Source organism: Copadichromis virginalis, linkage group LG6, assembly GCF_057382275.1.
Source record: "Copadichromis virginalis isolate Kocher_CV1m ecotype Utaka linkage group LG6, C_Virginalis_male_GT1.1, whole genome shotgun sequence".
In the NCBI taxonomy this organism is placed as follows: Eukaryota; Metazoa; Chordata; class Actinopteri; order Cichliformes; family Cichlidae; genus Copadichromis; species Copadichromis virginalis.
Window position 1 is genome coordinate 27,730,139 of NC_140623.1, and position 17,057 is coordinate 27,747,195.

A 17,057-nucleotide genomic window follows, 5' to 3' on the forward strand; every position below is an offset into this window, starting at 1 on the left:
ATAAAATACTTTTTATTTCTCAAGATGAACTTCCAGAGAAATACAGAATTTCATCATCTACAGTGCATGTATCATTAGGATTCAGAGACCTGGAAAATCTCTGTACCTAAGGGAACAGGCTGAATATCAGTACTGAACGCTGGCTGTGATCTCCACACTGAAAACAGACACAAGTCTGTAGTGAAAATCTCTGCAGGAGCAAAAGAAAACTTCTAAAAAACATTGTCAGTGTGCACATTTTTTCCCTGCATTCACAAGTCCAAGTCAAAACTTAACCATTCAATGAAGAAAAGTCATACGTAAACAAGATGCAGAAATGCTGCTGCCGTCTCTGGGTGGAAGCTAATTAAAGATGCACTGAGACGAAGCGGAAAACTGTCCTGTGGTCTGACCGATCGTGGATGTCCTGTGGTCTGGGATAAAGAAAAGGGCTTGATACCAAATTATTCTTTTTGTAGTTTTTTAAGACATTTCACAACAAGAAATTGGATGATTCTCGCAGGAGAATATCTGATTTAAATAAATAAAAGTATCTAATTTAAATAAATAAAAAATGGGGATAAAGGATACCTCATAGACGCTTTAAATTTTAAAAAAAATTGATGCAGTTTTGACTTAAATTTCTAATTTTTCCCTTCTCTCTTCCACTTCTTACACCTTTCACAATCTCTGAAGTGAAGTTATCACACATGACCATTTTCTTCCCCAGCTGCAGCAGATGTGCAGTTAACTAAGAAGACAGATTGTGTGCCAAATTATAGAGAAACAGCTTGTGTTTGGTGATATTTGCTGAGTTATTTGAAGCGTTGCATTTGAAATTACCTGCTACTTCAAACAAAGAAAACCAAGTTCATTTTTGCTCTTCTCCTTCTGTAGCACCTACTAGTACGACTGCAACTTTATGTCATCTACATCCATGACAGGGATAATGCAGGGGGGGAAAGGTGTGAGTAGCGTCTGCAGGCCGGCTGGTTGGCTGAAATTACTTCATGATATGTTGATTGAGTATCATCTGTCATCAGCTGGAAAGAACTCCAGGCTTTGGGACATGAGAAATGAACTTGGTTGATATTATGAATGAAACTTTCTTTTTGATTTCATTAATAATTGAAGGTGCTGGAATGCTGTTTGTAATCGCACAGGCCCAGTTTAACCCCTAAGATTGGTTTAAATCTTCTCATCTGTTTGGGAACAGTGAGCAGAAGCCACCATGCTTGGCACTGAAATTAACTTACACATTTAGCCAGGTACCGAAAACTTATAAAACTTTACAGATGTTGCAAAATGGCCTCATTCTAAAGGATATTTGAAACTTGACATGAACTTTAAGCAGAATTGAGCATATGTGAAGCAGAAATGAAAGCAGAATAGTGTGACATTTTCTGCTTTCCAATGATTGATTCATGTAGAAGAAAATTCCATAAAAGAAGCGTGTATTTACTTACATGGCTTTAAATAGATCCTGTTCCACTTCACACTAACATTTTGCAATCCATTCGCCTGCAATAAGATTTTCATCCTACTCTCATGGTGAGGACATTATACATTAAACACTCCCTCACACACACAAAGTATGGGCCAGTTCCTCCTACTATTTCTCTTAATGTGTCCCTTGTGCTGGAGGTGTGTAGCTGCCAGCATTGTTCACTGGACTCTAACAGCTGTGTGTATTTACCGATGATAAACACACAAGTTGCTGCAGACATTTTAGCCCTGTAACTGTGTTTAGTAACTGGTAACGTTTATTTTTTATTTATTTGTTTTTTTAATATAGGAATTGAAGAACAATATTAAAAGTCTGTAGGTGCGCTTTTGCTGTTTTTCTTTTTTTTTTTTTCTGCAGCCGTCTTTGTATCTGTTCAGTATCTGTCAGAAAACAGCACAGATAAGGCGTTCCTGCATGTTTGCACATCCAAGACTGGTCCCACTGGGCTGTGTGAGCTGTTCCTCCAGTGCAGCTCTGGGGTGTGGATCACAGGCTGTGCGACGGGGCCTCCTGATGCAGCTTCTGGGTCAGGCCGTTAGGAATTATTGGTAAGTCTGGAGATGCAGCTTCAGGGCTGGGCTCATTGACTCTATGAAAGGGTAGTTACTTGGGTGGGGCACATCACTGGCCTCCCACACTTAAAGTTTTTGTTTTGTTTTGCTTTGTTTTAAATATGATGTGCTGGATCACTGGCAGGTAAAAAGGGCTTTTTTCCCTCCTCACTTTTGCCTATGAACTCATTAGATAGGTGTTTTCCCAAAGCTCAGTTCAGGCATGAGAGCTCATGAGAAGATTAAACAAATGAGAGTGAATTATTGCTCAAAAATATTAGCTGTAATAAAAATATAGAGAGAATTTATTAAAATTCTGCAAAATCAGAATGATAATTCATCCTGCCAACGCTCTGCTTGTATTTCCGAGCTCATTCTTTTATTCAAGCTCGAATTTCAAAGCATTTTTAAATATGCTGTGTTTGGAGCTGTTAATAATTTGGTGGAGTTGGGGGAGATTTAAAGGAATTTTGTGGTTTGCCAAACTTTGCCTAGGGAAACAAAACTCTCACAAACACTCACAGATTCTTTACACATGACTAATAGTGATATCAACACATACCAGATAAGGTACTGTATAGTGCTGCAGTTAAAGAGGGTATATTTTAGAACATCTCCGGCTGCAGCATTTGTGTCATTCCTCTTTCTCAGAATAAAAAGGAGAACTTTTTTTTGTAAAGTGAAAGTGCAGCAAAGAGCAGCATTTACCATAGCTTATCATAACATTTGTGAGAGGAGTGCATTTCATATGCAAGGAATGTCTGACTCATTTTTCCTGTTTGTGTGCGCTTGTCAGTTATATCTTCAGAAAAGCTGATCTAAACAAGATTACTTAGATCATTTACACGTCTCTTCTCCCCGCAGAGCTCAGGGGACTGTTTTTTTAGCTGTCACTTTGCATAGACAACGGAGGCCTAACTACCCAGTTTTACATAGCAGTTGAAGCCTGATAGCAAGCTTTCTTGGATAAGCTTCCTGCTTTAAATAAGCTCATGTGTTTTATGCTGTAAACCATTCACGAGTTCTTCAGCACTTTCAATCGTAGCAGATTACTCATCGTAAACGGAAACGACAATATTTTGTAACCATTTTTTTTAAATGGAGAACTTGAAGCAGCCAAATGAATCATACTTGTACGCATCTGAACTTTATTGGAAGGATTCAGCACGTGAAAATGCACACGTGTTCCCTCAGATGCGCCTTTTGCATTTTTATACTTGTAAGGTTGACGATGTTCAGTGCAGTTCACTGTAGTTTATCTTTAATTGGTCCCACATGTACAGTGTCAGAGCACCAAATTCGTATTATTCCACAGGTTTAAGTAGTCCGTAAGCAACACACTGTTCACTCCTGTTTGGGCATCGTTTGCCAAAAGCAACTGTGCCCAGCTGCGTCGGGACATTTGATACATTTGTGGGCTTGTTTTAAAGATTGGAGGACAAAAAAGTTCAAACACTGTTGATCATCAAATGCAGGCCATCATTTAAATTAAACGTTATACAGTAAATATTCTGTGCACAAGGACAAGAAGACAGTTTTAGTTTTAAACAAACTTTATTCAGCATTTTACTCAACCAGGAACAAATCATTTGACAAACTTTATTTTATTTCACTTTTTTTTATATTGCATTGTCTTACATTTGTCAAGGCCATTATCGATTATCAAAGGACTCAGTCTCTCCAACCCTGTCTGCATCTGCCTCAGTTCAATCTACAAATAGCCATGTCCACGTATAGGCCTGGGATTCAAAACTTCTTCACTCTATTTTCTCTGGGCCATCAGCACAGCACCAGACAATCCCCCCTTTTCATATCTCTCCAGCAGATGAACTGTCTAACCTTGTGTTAGTGAGCATTACTCTAATTTAAAGTTCCCTTGATGGACTATGGCCAGCTGCCTCGGGGCAATGGCTCTCGACGACACTATCTTGTGATGGGATTATACAGACACATGCACACAAATGTCCTGTTTACCCCTTCCTGCTCAGCTTGATTTCACCAGTTTGCTCACACTTTTCAAGCTTTTTCCAGCTAGGTAGAAAGAGAAGGGGAATGTTCAGGAGTAAGCTTGAGAATCCTCTTTTCACTTCTCTTGTCATTGTGGAGTTCTGATTTATTTATTTTTTAGCCATTTTAACTCTCACAGAAGCACTTGAGCAATTGCAACGCGCATTATTTCTCCTGTATTAACAGGACTTACAGGACTCCAAAACAGTTGCAACAGTTGCAAAGATTTGTTCTGATAAACAATCTTATCACTGAAGCTGGTGACTCAATGGTGACGTGCAACTTTGGTGGATGAGACTATAGCAAGTTTTACACATAAATTCCAGGTAATGTTGAGAGAATCAGGTCTGCACATTGTCCAGAGTTGGCTTTTCTCACATGTGATAGATGCATAGTGACACTTGAAATGCATTGTGCAGTTTAGGTTTGGGCAAAGAGTGGCGACTGGATAGTCTGCGCAGGAGGCGGGACGTGATGCAAACTCACTCTGTGAATTACCTGAACCTTTCACACATGTGCTCATTTGGACTTTACTTTCTACAAGGAGGCTGCCTGGGTAATGTCTGGTCCAACTGATATAGATATTTACATTCTAATATTCAGCTCCACTGGTTAATGTTAGAAAAGTTCAGAGCTACAATGCATTTGAGAAAATGAAGAAATATTCCCTGTAAGATCTGACATGGAGGTAGCCGTCATGATTTTGACAGTTAAATGACAAGTTTATCAGCAAGACACTTAAATGAGACAAAACACAATAAAGCTTCTGTGATAAACATACTTGAGTTTATTTCTGCATGACTGCAGAAGCATGTAGAAGCGACGGGTTGAATGTGTAGAATACAAGCCCTCCATTCTCACTGCGAGACATCAGACCCTCAAGGTGAGACATTTATAGGACATAACAAGAAATTCAAAGGCTTCATTCTTGAAAAACGTGCAGTGTTTTGCACTTCCTCTCCCTCCCGGAGATAACGTTGCTATCCTCAGGGAAAGCAGCTGATTTATTGACAACACAGCACCGCAGCTGAAAGTTTTAAAAGCAGGGGATTTTTTTTTTTTTTTAACTTGAACATTTTATGGACTTTGAACCACGAGACACAGCGTGGCAAACGAGATGGAGACCTCATGACTCCCAACAGACAGGACAAGCGGGGAGGGATCGTCTCCCCCATCAGCTCTCTCTGTGGGACGCTTTTGTTCGATAAGATGTCATGCACCACACCCGATTTAAGTCATGTGCTCCTCATTGAATGATGACCAACACAAGTCAACAAGGATGTGTTTGTGTGTGTGTGTGTGTTTGAGCCACTCGGTACATTTTGCGCATGTTTGTTGTTTAAGGTCATATCGTCCATGTTGTGCTTGCATATCTCCGTGTATGTCTAAGTGCATATTTCTTTGCTGCGTAGCCAAAGTATGAAAGAATGTGCTGGACTGGAGAGAAGGTGCTGTGTCCCTGTGAGTGGGTGTATATGGTCTGGGTCAAGGCTTTTTAGTACATTAAGACCTTAACTCTGCTCCAGGGGACTCTTACTCCACACCCACGCCTCCATTTATTAAACTCTGGACCACATCAACATTCCTGGGATTAGACACAAACCATATAGCTACACATGCACTCGCGATATATTATCGCTGTGAGATACATTCATATATAGCCAGCATGAAACTGTTGGTCAGCCCTCATGTGAGAGCTTAATAGGGTCTTTTGGCTGTAATGAGCAGAGGGACTGACACATTTATTCTGTATCTAAGGGCACTTTGCAAGATAATTAAGGTGGCTACAACCACATTTAAGTAAATTCTCCTTCATTTGCTCAGTATCTAAAAAATATAAAAAAATGGCCTTGAGTATTCCACCCGGTGGGGGGGGGGGGTTGATGATGTCTCCAGTAATTCGCAGTATAATTTTGGATATCTGGTGACAACTCAGAAAAGGTTGAGTCACAACTTTAAGTTGTTTTTTAATTTCCCTTTTGCAGTTTTGTTATGTTTAGGCACCAAAACTGCGTGATTATGGTTAGGAAAATATTTTTGGTAACCATTTCCTGGAAGACTGTCTCTTTTTAGGTGAGTCACGATGAAAAACATTAACCAGCCCCAATATGATTTTGCTGATTTTCTGTCAAAAATGTGTTACAGTGGCTTGAGAGGTTTTCTTAATTCACTTCAGTTGTGTGAATTAACTTGCCAAATTACATACGTCGCCTCGAAGCACGATGTATTGTAAAGTAGAGGCCAGAAAACAGAGAAAATCCCAATATTCAAACATTAAACTGAACAAGCACTTGGCAACAGTGGGAAGGAAAAACTCCCATTTAACAGGAACAAACCTCTGTCAGAACCAGGCTCAGTCAGGGGCAGCAATCCAGTTAATGGTACATAGTTCACGCTTGTGAGCACAGAACGCCCGCCCACTGACTTCTATTAACGAGGGGCAGCCAATCAGAAGAAAGGAGGATGAACTAAGGGGCTGCACCAGTAATGTCCAGTATAATATAAGGATGATGTTGCTATAAATTGACTCCAGCAGTATCCAAACATTTTTTAAAAATGGAGCTGGATATAAGCACAATATAACACACACACACATATATATGGAGGTAATACACAGTGCTCTCTTTTGTACAGGGTATAAACAGCATACTGAAGCTCCCTCTCTCTCACTGTCACACGCACTTCCTGTTAAGCCTTTAATCACAAACATGCTCTTTTTCAGTCCTCATGTTTACCCAGACAGATCAATCCAGCTGATCCAGCAGCTGCTGGACCTTGATCTCAAACTACCCCTGACAGATAGAGCCCCTGTTGGACGACATGCTCACTTTACTGCATGGGTAGAAGCAGGGATATCATTTATTTAGGCTGCAAATACCAAATTTATGATTGTGTGTGATTGTATGTAAATGTAGTCTATCTAGTGGTCCAGTGGAGCTACAATCTCTTTTAGAGGGGTATCATTATGTATGAGTGTGCATATATTTGCACGTACAGTGTTATTTCTTTGCCTCTGTACTGGTTTATGGTTGCACACATATATTCCTCTATGTATTCCACCTGTGCGTGCGCCTGCATGCCTACATAGTGGGTGCTTGCTTCTGCATTAGCATGCATGTGTCAAGAGCATGGGTTGTAACTCACTTTGACTTCGAGCGAGGCCCCTGGCAGGGAAAGCTGTGGGCCTGGCAGGTCTCAGCAGGGCTCTAAAGCGGCTCAGCTCCGCTGGTGGCTGCAGGCCCGTCTCCATGTCACTCGGAAGATGTGTTCACAAGAACTCCTTACTGGGAGGCCTCCAGCAAGAAAGCAGGATAAATGTCATCATGTCTTATTGCTGGCAGCCATGTTAGCTCCACAATAGGTTCAGAGAGACTGTGCTGTAGAGAAGCACAGAGATTCATGCCAGTTGATTTGTACAGTGTTTGCCATTTTCCCATTATTAATGGCAGCAAGGCCACTGTTAGAGCTGCTGCAGGCCTGCCAGGTCTGCCTTAGAGAATAGGCAACTATGTGGCACCTCTTAAATTTTATCTCTGGCTCTTTCTATTCAACTTTCTAAAAGTACACAAAACAAATTAAAAGATTAATAATAATATCTGACAAGGAATTGACTTAAAAGTTGCTATACTTAATTCTGAAATTGATATATTTAGTTTAAGTAGCAGTATTATAAAACAAGGGTTAGCAGCCAGCTTAGCTCTGTAAAATATGTATTAGACAAAGTCAAAAATGTATATTTTTAAAATTTATATCCCATATGTTTAATGCCCATACAGTCAAAATAGAAGAAAAGGTATGTTTTTTGGGATTTATTTTTAAAGAGCGGGTGATTTATGTGAGGAAATGTTCCCCGATAAACAGAAACTGGACCCAGTAGCAATATGAAGAGGAACTCACGTAGCTCTTAGATGAAAATGCCTGCTAGGCAGCAAAGTATAATTTCTGTGTGCTACGGTAAACAAAACAAGTCCAAACACATCAATCACATATCAAAGGTCACGAGGCTTATCTCAGAATACAGAGTATGTCTTTAAAATATGGGTGCTGTTCTCAAGTATCTTTTTCAAAGTACTAAAAGTGGTTTCAGAACATAACTTGTGTGTGGGTAAAACAGCAAATAACAAGTAAAAAAAATTTTTTTCATTCTTTTGTTCTACTTTACAATAAATAAATAAGTTTGATGTAATTATCCGTTTTCTGGTTCAAATGCTTCTTCACTTCCTAAAAGCAAACAACACAGAGAAATCATTAAGAGTTAAAAACACTGGAAACACTTTCATCTCCAACAAAGGGACCATTGTGGTTTTTCTTTCAGATGTTATAATCAAAAATGTCCCAAAAAAAAGGAAAGAAAGAGGAGAGGTACTAAGCCAGTTCCCTAGTTGACATCTAAAAATGACATGCTGTCTTCTGGCCCTGGTATTTCTAGAAAAAAATGCAGCATTATACATATATAATATAATATAATATAATATAGTTTCACTATTATCTCAACAATTCACAAATTTAGATTTTTGCCATTATTGTATTTAAATGCATCGTTCATTGCCATGAATTCACAATAAATTTAATATAATCTAAAGATGCCATGTAGCTCAGCACAAACAGCCTGCCTGCCTGGATTGCTCGGGCCGAGTAGGTTGAGACAGGGAATGAAATGCATAAAGACGTGGATGTGGAAAGTGGGTGAAGCGATTCAACTAAAAGAGGGAGAAAACACAAAGATAGAGTCGTGGGACGAAGGTGGAATCGGGTACAGAGAAGCAAGAGCGGAGCCATAGTGAGAGCGAGGTTACGGCCTGGACCCTGACCCAGATTTTATATATGGTCTCTGACAACCTGATCTGACCATGCTGCTGTGTGGTCTTCTTGTCTTTCCATTCGTTATGGGTGCATGACGACCACAGAGATCTCCTCCTAGCTCTCCGTGCAGTCGTTTGACGAGATGGAGCACGTTCGTTTAATGCCGCATTAAAGTGACGCCAAGCTCGAGGTCAGACGTCGCAAGGTCCTCTTTTGTGATTTTCAAAAATGTACATGCTCATCCAGCAACGATGGAGAGAGAGCTAGAAAATGGAGATCCATATAATTACGTTATGCAGCTGCTTAAAAACAGAGGTTTGTCAGTATTATGAATAAGAACATTTTCCATGCAGACTGGAAAATGTCTTAAACTCAAAGGGTAGAAAATTTATTTATGTACCAGCAAAGAGAAGAACACTCTGTGCAAAACAAAGTCACTGGCAGTTTGTAGGAGCTCGGCTTTTAGTTTTGCTGGTTTGCTGACAATGCCTACGCCTGCTTGGTTACTTAATGGCCAAGAAGGAGCAAATCCACGTGCCCATATCAGCAAACGTACATGCTCAAAAAAACAAGAATCTACATAATTTCTCTTAAATCTTTCTGCTTGCAACAAAAGGTTTTCATTCTTAAAATATTTTTTAATTTTTAAAAAAATCCATACAGGGATAGAAAAATGTACAATTCGAAGAAGTAGGCAGATCATTTCTCTGTGTACCAGTAAGAGAAGAACACTGGGTGCAAGCTGAAGTCTTTGGCAGAGGTTGCTGGCACTCGCGTTTTGCTTTTGCTGGTTTGCTGGCAATGCCTACGCCTGTTTGGTTACTTAATGGCCAAGCAGGAGCTATAACCAAGCCAGCTTCTTTAGAAGAAGAAATCAAGATTTTGGGGCATTTGGCAGAGTTAATGGGATTATTTTTTAATAGCCAGTATTAATAATTCATAATAAAATCCTATCAGAGAGACACTATCATAGTAGTGTCTGTTGTAAAGCTGCGGTTTTTATTTGCTCCATTATTACTAGCAAAATAAAACGGGGAATGGGTATGACGTTGTCTTTATATTTGGGAGGTATTACAGTTTATAGGGGGGCCGAATGTCGGTGTACATTTCTTGAATTTATAGCCTGCCTCTGTGGATAAACATAAACCGACACACACACACATGCGCACAACTACACTGTGTGTTGAGATCACTGGGAGTTAGGTGACAGATACTGAGAATGCCTGGGCCTAAATTAAGCCCACTGCTTCATCAAAAACATCCTGCCTTTCTGCTCAGGCTGAGATTGTGTTCGCTTTTCACGGGGAGCTCAGGTAAGCTAGTGGGGGCAAACGCACTTTTATTCACACGCACGCTCAAGCATTACATTTTGTTACAGAGGCTGTGAGAAGCGATGGAAAACTGTCCTGTTTAATCTATTTAAAAAAATAAGCGCTATTCCTCATATTATTCTTATCACATATTTGCGATGATAAAATTGACTCACTGCAGCGTTGCTGTTTGTTGTGCCAAGAACAAAGACATGGAAAAAATGTAATATTGCTTTATAACCGTCGCTCCTTCTCTGCAAATAAAAGACATGCACCGCTTGGGATGATTCCTTAAATGTACTGTATAAATTCTTTAAATGATGACAACATAGCTGAGCTTAGCCGAGTTGACACTCGCATGCATACATGCACACAGATGTCGTTAGAATTCTAGAAATGTTCCTAGTGCTGTAGGTGTGTGGCAAGAAGTTAAAGTAAAGAGTTTTACATAAAAAAACCATAAAAGTAGCTCATAAAACACGTTTTACTTTAACGTAAACACTCAAATAAAAATCTATACATGACACAATGAATGCATTATTTTGATTTTTTACAGTGAGGATCTGTTCAGAATGAGTTCTCCTCTAAAACACACGAAGGCATGACCTTTGCTTCAAATGCAGCATTGTTCTTCTGTTCAGTTACTTCTAGGAAATGTTTTGAGTACCTCTTTCCATATGCTTGCTGGGAAGGAGAATAAATTCACCTGTATATACACACGATCACAGTGTGACCTATATACAGTAACAAAGAGCCAAAAAATTGGGTGTGAGCATAGGAGGCTAAGGAGGCCAGGAGGGAGGGAGGCAGGGAAGGAGGAGGAGGCGAGTTCTGCACCACTCTGCTCCAGCTCCGACTCTACTGGTGACCCCGCGGCTGTAAATCTGAAAGCAGAAGACCATTCCTCACTTCTTGTTTTTTTCCTTTCTCCTTTTCCCTCTCTGGCCCTTTCACATATCAGCGTCTGTGAATGACTTTCAGTATTTGATCTCGGCTCATTACATCTGCTCGGCAAGTCACAGTAGGATATTTAGTTTTACAAGTGAGATCGGGAGGTGAAAATAAGCGTTTAGTTGCAGATGTTTGGGACTCTTTCAAACGACAACTTGAAGTTAATCAGATATGATGTGACCGTCACCACAGCAAATGTCACTGTTGGCCTCTTTGTGTTAACAGGCAGCTTAATTAAGCAGTCACGCTGCCTCGACGTTCAGTTCGGTAAGCAGAGCTACATCACGAAAACAAGTATTAAGCCATTTTTACTCGTGCTCATTAAGCATGCATGTCTTCTTATTTACACCCACTTCAAAGCTTTCTGTGTGACAGTTGCCAAGCGGGGGGAAAAAATTAAAGGGAAAAGGCGAGAATAAGAGAATAGACTCACTAATACAGTCAATTTCCAGGAAAACCTGACTGTGACCAGTTAATTATCTTGATGCCTAACACACAACATGTCTGTCTTAGCCCGAATTCAATGCCGTGGCAGCTGTTAGAAAAGAACAAAATTTGGTGACGGCCAGGTAGAGGTTTTTAATGCAGGTCCCACCGCTTTTCACCAAACTACGACTGAAATGTTTGTCAAAATGACACTAAAGGTATAATATCTGCAGGGGAGTTGCGTTTCCCTAGCAAAGTCTTCCCAAATGAGTCCTCCTAATGTAATAGAGTAAACAATTCTTGGCTTCTAGTTTTAGAGCCAACTTCCACATTTTAATGTTTACCTACCTAATTCCCTCCAGCATGAGACTGGGTGGAAAAACTGCCATATGACCGAGTCACAATTCCAAAACCTTAATGAATGACTGTTTTAGTTAGGATTTTTCAGGGATCATTGTGCATTACCTGTCAAAATTAACTATATCAGCATTTCTGAAGACACTGCCGGAGTCTGTGTGTGGCTTAGTATGAAAATGTCCATGAGCAAAAGACTAATATACGTTCTCATGTGTGTGATCTGAGATCATAACTCTGTGAAACAGTATCAACACTGGAAATGTGGCCTGCTCTTTAAGAGCTGCTATTTTGCCAACAAAGAATGCCCAAAGCTTCATTACTAATCTAACTATATGACAAGACTGACGAGAGAACCTCAGAAGGAAACTGAAAACACAATGAAGATTTAAGCTTTACCAGATTTTAAGAAAATGATCAAGACTGTGATTTTCCCACATGCCGTATTTAGTCCCACAAGGATCCTGTCAAGATCACTTGAAAGTTGTGCAAAGTCTGACCTTTTATTTCTTGTTATTTTACAGTGATTTAACAAAAACTACAGCAGGGAGAAGAGTATAAATACTATTAAAATATTACAGCTGGTGTTTCTGACACAATCAGACAACATTATGTCAGCTGAAACCCATAGAAACCCAGGCAGACGTCACAATATTTTGGACGTCAGACAGCATCCTGTCAAAAAGACTGCAGTATGCCCAGTTTTTGTTTGGGTTTTTTTGCATTCTCTCTTGTAGTTTTATGAATGTAACACACAACATTTTGGAGCGCGCACACACACACAAGTGAGCCAACAGAAAGATGATATTGGTTCTGTCAGTTGTGGCGATGGAAAGCAATAAAGTCATTGTCCCTGATCACTGAATCTCGGTCAGTGTGCTAGCAAAATACGGTGTAATCTGTTTCATTATACCACCTTAGAAAAATACAAGCCAATAACATTATGCTTGGTCAAGTAGGAGTCATGATACCTTTTTCACTGCTTAGCTGTCAGCTTAGAACAGAAAACTTGGGTTAGAGTTTGCACAGGCTCACCACAATTGGACAATGGAAAATTGGAAAAATGTTGCCTGGTCTGATGTGTCTTTATTTGGAAGGTGAGGTCAGTATTTGGTGCAAACAACATGAAAGCATGGATTCATCCTGCCTCGTATCAACAGTTCAGCCTCGTGGTGGTGGTGTATCAGTGTGGCAGACATTTTCATATTTTGGGCCCCTCAAGTACCAGCTGAGCATTTTTTAAACACCACAGTCTATCTGAGTACTGTTGCTGACCATAGTGTACCCGTCTTCTTCTGGCTGCTTCCAGGAGGATAACACACCACATCACAAAGCTCAAATCATCTCAGGCTATTTCTTTAAATGAGTTCCCTATCCTCAAATTGCCTCCACAATCACCAGATCTCTATCCAACAGTGCACCTCTCGGATGTACAGTCAACAAATCTGCAGCAAGTGTGTGATTCTATCAAGTCAATATGAACTAAAATCTCTGAGGAATGTTTCCAGCAGCTTTTTGAATTTGTAGCGAATGAAAGCAGTTCTGAAGGCAAAAGGGGTTCCAACCAACTACTAGCAAAGAATAACTAATGAAGTGTCTCGTGAGTGCATATATCTGATAGAAAGCGAGGAAGTCTCCTAAATAGGTCCCCGTTTAAATTAAAAGTTACATATAATCTAAACATTTAAATGGTAGTGTTTGCTGGAGTTGACGCATGACTTAGATTTCCAAAATCCAACAGACCGCAAGACCCTTAGGCATGAACTTACCTTCCATTTTAGTTTGAGCTCAGCTTATAGCGGTGATTCTGAATTGGATTATTTGTATTTGAGATGCAGTAGCTGATAAAATCTACAAGCACCCTGCAGGCAAAACTGCAAACTCGCACAAATGATGTGAAGAGTGGCTGAAATTCTGAGAATTATTCCTGGAGGGATTGCTCATTGTATAAACGGGATGCTTATTCAAGCTTTTGACATTTTAAATGATGAAAGAAGTTGTGTAGTTCTTTAATAGCTTTTTAAATACTGGCTTTGTTAGCTTTGCACACTGTTGGATACGGATGGGTAGAGAGGGGAGGATGGCAGGCTGGGGTCTGATGAGGGGAATTTCGTACACTGACAAAGTTTAGCCAAGTTTATCTTACAAACTCCATCACCTCCTGACCCACCCCCTTCCACCACCATCCTCCCGTACAGCTTTTAGGAAAATGGGAGTGCTTATTCTCTTATGTGCATGTGCTTTTTAACAAGTTGATTTATGAAACAAGTGTAACTGTTTCTAAGGCTTTGTTGGTAAGATAAGCAGCGTTGCCTCTACATCTCCTCAGCTGATGTTGCTTAAAGGCATTTGTATCCTCCCCTGGCTTAATACAGCCCGAGACAATTTGGCAATTATTCGCACAGTTTGAAATGTCAGCAGACGTGAGAAAACTGAGAGGATATGAGTCTGTGATTCATTGTTGTGTCAATATTTCCAAATAAGAACAGGCTCACTGTGCTGTAGCTCCACGTAATCACTTTTAAGTATGATTAAAACCGATACCTTTTAATGGAGCCATACAGGCGTACACACCTTTCCAAATGTAGGTGGTGGGAAAAGGAAACTGAGAATTGTTGGCGATGAGCATATACTGTATCTCTCAAGTCCTCCATTTATATTCATTATATGCGTTGGCGCACGCGTGTTTGAATGAACTGGTTTGTTTTGAGCACCCTGAGCTTTCAAAGAAATAGCTCGGCATTTTTGAGAAGCACGCGCACTTTCTTTCTGGCCAAGAGTTAGATGAGAAGACTGATACCATTCCTGTGTCTGTAGGGTGAGCGTGCAGCTGGAGCCAGGAGCTGTGACGCAACTTGTTTTAATTCAGTTTAGGGATGAAATGATTAGGTGATTGATCGGTTAGTAGATCGACGGAAAATTAATCAGACTTGTCTGTGTTAATGCAATTATCTCTGCAGTCATTTCGAAAGCAAAAATGTGAAAATACTGCCACATTTTCTAAAATGCCAGAATGTGATGATTTTCCTTGCAGTTTTCTTACATGTTATAGATATAATTATTAACTGAGGAGGAAAACTGCTAATTAAGCACTTATGCACATAAGTTACAAGCAAAGTTTAAAAGCTGGAAAACACCAGTGCAGTCATCTCTACGCCACGGTGCTGGACGGCAACAACATCATCACATTAATCAATACCAGCTGATGTATAACTCTGAGGAGATAGTTACTATCAGGGTTATGTGAAAGCTGATTACTTTCCTCACTGTTTGCTCAGGTTGAGCCTGTTGTCAAGGGCTGATTGGCTGAAAGCAGGTCAAGAAGGTTCCTTCTCTCTATTTATTTATTTATTTTCTTTTAAAGAGGGGCACACAAGAAATGCCTGCTCCGCTTTTGATTGCCTCGACACTTTTGTTTGCAGTGTTTGCTCTAGATTTGAGTGGCTTTCAGATCCTGCTGGCACACACCCTAATGGTTAAAGTCTCTTTGCATAAAGATTGGAAACGCGAACGTGGCTAATATGACTCGGCCTGTCAGCTCAGTAATTACCTCGTTTTATCTCCATCAATTACAGCTGTACAGAAAGGATTAGGTAAACAAAGGTATTTTGTGTCAGACTCATACCTTGTTAGAAACTGGTGGATAACAAGAAGACTTGAGGTTGCCAAGAAATCACACATTAGCCCTTTGAAACTAACAAACTAGTCTTTTATCACTTATATGAGGTGCTTGTAGGTGGAATTTTTATTAACTTATAACAGAGAAGGCATGGCTTCTTTCACATTTTTGTATTAGGCATTATCCCACAAAGAGGATGCCCACAGATTTTTGGTCCCTCACAAGGAGATGCGATTCAGAGTAAAAGGAAATGTGTGGTTTAACTGTTTAAGATTTAATTTACTCAAACATATTAGACTTTTCTGTCAAAGACATTTGCAGACAACATTAAATTTAAAAGAGAGCAATTAAAGAGGTGTGTGACACTCTTCTTTTCTTTAATATTATAATATGTTAGAGTGATGAGCCAATGAGCCACGAGCTCGGGCTTCAGACTGCTCCAAACACTCAGTTTCAGGCAGGTTATTTTCTAGTCATGGCTCTTTATAATGTGAATAAATGTGGATGTCCTGGTCATATGAATAACACCGAAGCCCCACCACCGTCCAAATCCTTTGCTTGTGAGGGGCTACCAATCAGCAGAAAGTTAACGTAAAGGGAGTTAAAATAGCTTATTCCACTAGTTGAACTGAGAGCCTGAACAGTATTAAAACAAGGGATTATTTTGAACTCTGAATCATGCAGGGCTACTCTAGTAGAGTCCAAGAATAAAAATAAGTGTTGGGAATGAGCATAATAGGTTCTCTTTAAGTGTTTTTTCCACATAGCGATGAAAGAAGAAGAAGAAGGTGTATTGGAGAAAAAAGTCAACATTAAAAGTGGCGACATGACCACAGGAATTTGCCTCAATCGGAAACCATGTTTACGCCATTCCTGCGCGGACTCTAAGTTGTACATGTTGTTTGCAGTCAGACATCTACGCTGCCCAAAATTACCCATCCTGTGTGTCAACGAGATAAGTCAACACAAAAACAGCCAAGTACGACAAGAAAACACAAGAGGCACGAAGAATGAAAAATGAAACCCTGTCAACCCAAATAAGAACATCATGCAAGCTCTTCTGAATATTTGGGATGCAAATGTAACAGATATTTCCAAAACTGTTGGTTTTGGAGTCTAGCCTGCGCTGCACCGCTGTTCTTATGCCCAAGGAATGAGAAGGAAGTTCCAAGAAGGCACATTTCTGGGTCGCCTCAGGCCTGGCTGTCACGCCGCGGCTCCTATTATTCCTGCGCCAACATGAAACAGCTCGTCGTTTAAAACTAAAAAGATGTGCTCCACACACAGGCGGCATATTCATGTCCACATCAGTTGCAAAGATTACTGTGAGAAAAAACAATGCAGGTGCTGATATTTCACAGACCTGTCAGCTGTGCAGCTCAACAATACATGCACACAACAAAAGAGAGCATAAAGGACATAAAAACACATGCACAACCTGCCTTTTCTTCTGAAAAACTACTACGAAAGGATCATGCTGCTCCTGTGACTGATGATTTTGCCAACATAAAGACTGAAAAAGCAGCAATTGATGTTTTCCAAGTGGCTTG

The 17,057-nt window shown here is 40.1% G+C and overlaps 1 long non-coding RNA gene across 3 annotated transcripts in view; it reads right to left on the reverse strand.

Annotated features, from left to right (window-relative positions):
• Window positions 1-17,057, reverse strand: part of LOC146707977 (uncharacterized) — a 39,204-nt gene that overhangs the window by 11,266 nt on the left and 10,881 nt on the right. For all 3 annotated transcript variants that reach the window (XR_014920900.1, XR_014920901.1, XR_014920899.1), the window contains exon 2: window positions 7,189-7,421. This is a non-coding gene — a long non-coding RNA (uncharacterized LOC146707977). The remainder of the gene's footprint in view (window positions 1-7,188; window positions 7,422-17,057) is intronic.